At 41.1% G+C, this 4,314-nt stretch overlaps 1 pseudogene; it reads left to right on the forward strand.

Moving 5' to 3' along the window:
• Positions 1–1,683: 1,683 nt before the first annotated feature.
• On the forward strand, positions 1,684–2,613 carry LOC101277124 (nucleolar protein 56-like; annotated as a pseudogene).
• The last annotated feature ends 1,701 nt before the right edge of the window (positions 2,614–4,314 follow it).

Below are 4,314 nucleotides of genomic sequence, written 5' to 3' on the forward strand. Positions count from 1 at the left end.
TTTCTGTACATTAAGCAAAAGATTGTTAAAAGAAGGTTGCTAGGCTACATACAAAACTGGTTAATGCTCTACAGGGAAAGGAAATATTAACCTTTGAGGTTTTGTTTTATACTGGACTGTGGAAATGAATGAAGATCAACCAGACAAGCAAAGATTATTGTTCAGATCTTGCTATAGCAAGGGAGTCAGCCATTATCACTTGCATTTTGGAAGAGACTCAATGGCAGGCAGAAGAGGAGGAGAAAAGCTTTATAGTGGAAAAAAGGGGAAGCTTTGGGTGTGCCCTGACAGAGGCTGTTGGCATGGGGAAGCCACAGGTGAGCTGAATAGAAGCAGGGCATCCTGTGTGATTGGTTGGGTTTATATTTGGCTTTCTCTGGTTGTTCTTAAGTTGGAAGCAGGGATAAAAATTAGAAAGCTGTCAATTATTGATCCAGTCTTAGCCATTTTGGACTGATTGTTACAGAGATTATTGTTTGGCTTCCTGGATTAGTACTAGAGATAGAGGTCTTACTTCTTACAGGTCCAGTCTACAGCTATATGGCTTCCAGGGCTGGTTACTAGAGATGATGGATTGGTTTCCTGGGCTGGTTCCTGTAAGTTGTGGGTCAGAGTTCTGTTTTTATACACGGTCTGGCTACTGCCCATTTGTATATTCAGCCTCTCAGTAAAGAACTATACAAATTAACATGTAGCTTCACAATAGTTGAGCTCTATTCAAATAATAAGTTGTAAGTCAAATACAGGTATATTCTCTTAGGAGATTAAAAAGTCCCTTGTGTAGGCCTAATAAACAAAATTATAATATGACGTTGAAAAGACATCCCATTGAAAAGTCATACTCTTTACCTTATTTCCAAATTTTGGATAATGCTTGTCTTATCATTGTATATTAAGGAAGAACGGATACAGGAAACTGTGAGTAACCCATACAGTTTTGGAAAAAGTAGAAACTAGACAGGAAGTAGACAGAAGCACTGTAATTGTATCAGTATAAATTTAATACAGGAGGAAATGGCAATATTAGAAGAATCTATGTTGGGCACAGTTTGAGCAGCATTCTTCAATCTGCTTTACCCAGAGTAGGATTTATGTTCTTAAATCTTTGTTGGATTTATGTTCTTAAATCTTGGTTTGATTTACGCCGTGAGTCCATTTCTCAGTTGTTTCACAATCCAAGAGTCAAAGAGACAGATGTTGCCTATTTTTCTCCTCACATCTTAACACTAATTACTTCCCACAATGTATCATTCAGTGAACTAGTTAAATAAGATTTATTTCAAAGACTCTTTTGATCAGTGATTCAAGGAAAACTGGACACACAGGCCTTTTCTTTGGACTTGGAATGCCCTCTTCCCCCTACCAGAGTAGCATCTGGCATAATTGTATTCAGCTTTGCAGTTTTTTGACCAAACTTCTAAAGTTCTCAAATTCCTTACTGGAAGGTGGCTGGAACCTACTAACTCAATTGTGTTTGATAATTAGATAAAATATTTCTTTTCCAAAAACAAAAGGGACAGCACTTCATGCCTTCTTTTGGGTATCTCTGGTGTTCTGTTATCTGTCTTTACCTACGTGTAAACTTGTTAATTCTGGTAGTCATCCAACCATCCACCAGTATTTCACAAGACAGAGGGATGGTATTGTTAATAAGAAAAAGTCTTCAAAATGTAATATTCAGTCCTGGTGTCTGAGTGATTCCCTGGGCCCAGCACAGGGACCAACTTTCCAGAGCCCTGAAGACAAGGGGTAGCACCCCAAAATATGGACTCATTTTCCACTCTACCTTCATTGGCCAAGCAGCTGCCAAGAACAAAGGCCGCATCTCCTGATACCTGGCAAACAAATGCAGTATTGCCTCACAAATTGATTGCTTCTCTGAGGTACCTACCAGTGTATTTGGGGAGAAGCTTCAAGAACAAGTTGAGGAGTGACTGTCCTTCTATGAGACTGGAGAGATTCCATGAAAGAATCTGGATGTCATGAAGGAGGCAATGGTTCAGGCAGAGGAAGCGGCTCCTGAGATTACTAGGAAGCTGGAGAAACAGGAGAAGAAACGCTTGAAGAAGGAAAAGAAAAGGCTGGCTGCAATTGCCCTGGTGTCTTCAGAAAACAGCAGTAGTACCCTGGAGGAATGTGAGGAGACAAGTGCAAGACCCCAAAAGAAGCAAAAGCAAAAGCCCCAGGAGGCTCCTCAGGAGAATGGAATGGAAGACCCCCATCTGTCTCCTCCAAACCCAAAAAAAAGAAATCTTTTTCCAAGGAGGAGCTGGTTAGTGATCTTGAAGAGACAGCTGGCAGTGGAAGTCTTACCAAGAGGAAGAAATCTTTCCCCAAAGAGGAACCAGATAGTGACCCTGAAGAGTCAGGAAACAAGAGGGTCCCCAAGAAAAAGAGGAAGTTCTCTTCCAAGGAGGAACCTCTCAGCAGTGGACCTGAAGAGGCTGCTGCCAGCAAGAGCAGCAGCTCCAAGAAAAAGAAAAAGCTCCGAAAGCTGTCCCAGGAAAATCAGAATGGACATTTCCCTAGTAGGGCATAACTTACAGAGATATTTCCCAGCCCATCCCCTATAGCCCAATAAAAATAAAAACAAATTCACAAGTCAAAAAAAAATGTAATATTAATTTACATACAAATTTAATTAACTGGCTTCAACCATGGTAAAAAAGAAAATCTATATTCCTACTTTAAATTTTATTTGAACTAAATTTTCTCAAATACCATTACTTTGTAGTTTACTAATTCCTACAGTAGTACCATTTATGGCCAAAATGTCAACCACCTGTTTGTCCACTAGATGTCAGTGCATCCCCACACTGAAATTATTGGTAGAGTATCCATCTGGTGACAAAAAAAAAAAAATATGTCTGCATGAGAGGTCACATCCTACCTCCCTCTTATTGGCATGAGACATACCACAACTAGACCAACTTTCCATTATTTTCCATACAGGACAGGATCAGATTGCTTTTATCATTGGCTGATTGACATCTGCAAACTTTGGTCTCAATAGACACTTGCTTTCTTCCCCCTTGTTAAGCATGGCTGTCTGCAATTGAATTTGGAGAGGTAATCAGTGCTTTGTTTTGCTGCCTGAAATTAACCATACAGAATGAAACTGAATGCCAGGATTAGGTGACACATATAAATCTGTCTTTCAGTCATCTGACTCATTTGTAATGACCTCCAGAGTGTGCCATTTCTCACCCGGTTGTTACAGCCATACTGCCTACAGTCACTTTATCTGAAACCCCTGGGACTCAGTCGCCTCCTTCCAACTCAGGCTCAGAGTCTGTGTAGAATGCACAGTATGTGTAGTACAATAGAGTCATGTGTTCTTGCCTTCACACGAGCAGGTGTTTAATCAGAGTGCCTTTGATGCAGTCTCAGGAGTTCATGGTGGTGATAACTACAGGTTCAGAAACTCTTTGCATGGGAACAATTCAGACTGACAGCCTTTGAATCATATCTGGTTGAGTTAAAGGTGCATTTGCCAGAGGATGCTCTGAAGAACACTGGTCCTGTAGGATGTGGCTGGATGATACTAAAAGATCTAACAGAAGATCCTAAAAGGATTCCATGGAATACTCTGCAGGAACCCCAATCAGGCATGTTTCTCTGTTGTAGAACTTCCAGCAGCTTTACTATTCTTGTGTGCATTATGAATATCCAAGAAGAGGTTACAACTTTTTTTAAAACCCTTTTTTAAAGGGTTTTACAACTTTTTTAAAACCTTAGAATAATTATTTGACAGTGTATCTTGCCAAACTAGTTGATTTTGAAATGTGAAAAAAGACTAAAAGACCTCTGGACTATAATAAGATAATCGTCTCTTATTCCTCTTCATCTTTCTCCTTCCTTCCTCCTCATATATTGAGAACGTGTTAATATGTCAGGTGCTGTGTGGGAACAATGTAATAATGGAGATGTCATACAAAGAACAAAGGGAATTACTAGGGCTTAGTTTTTCCAGTAATGTATCATCTTTGGATCTCAGTACACTTTTTTTTTTTTTTTTTGCGGTACGCGGGCCTCTCACTGTTGCGGCCTCTCCCGTTGCGGAGCACAGGCTCCGGATGCGCAGGCTCAGTGGCCATGGCTCATGGGCCCAGCCGCTCCACGGCATGTGAGATCCTCCCGGACTGGGGCATGAACCCGTGTCCCCTGCATCGGCGGCGGACTCTCAACCACTGCGCGACCAGGGAAGCCCAGATCTCAGTACATTTTACATTTAGAAAGTTTCGAAGTCCACAAACCACCTGGAAGAGGTGGCACTGCCACTGGACACACGGCTCACAGGGAAGGAAATATCTC

The sequence above is a fragment of the Orcinus orca genome, chromosome 10 (genome assembly GCF_937001465.1).
Source record: "Orcinus orca chromosome 10, mOrcOrc1.1, whole genome shotgun sequence".
NCBI lineage: Eukaryota > Metazoa > Chordata > Mammalia > Artiodactyla > Delphinidae > Orcinus > Orcinus orca.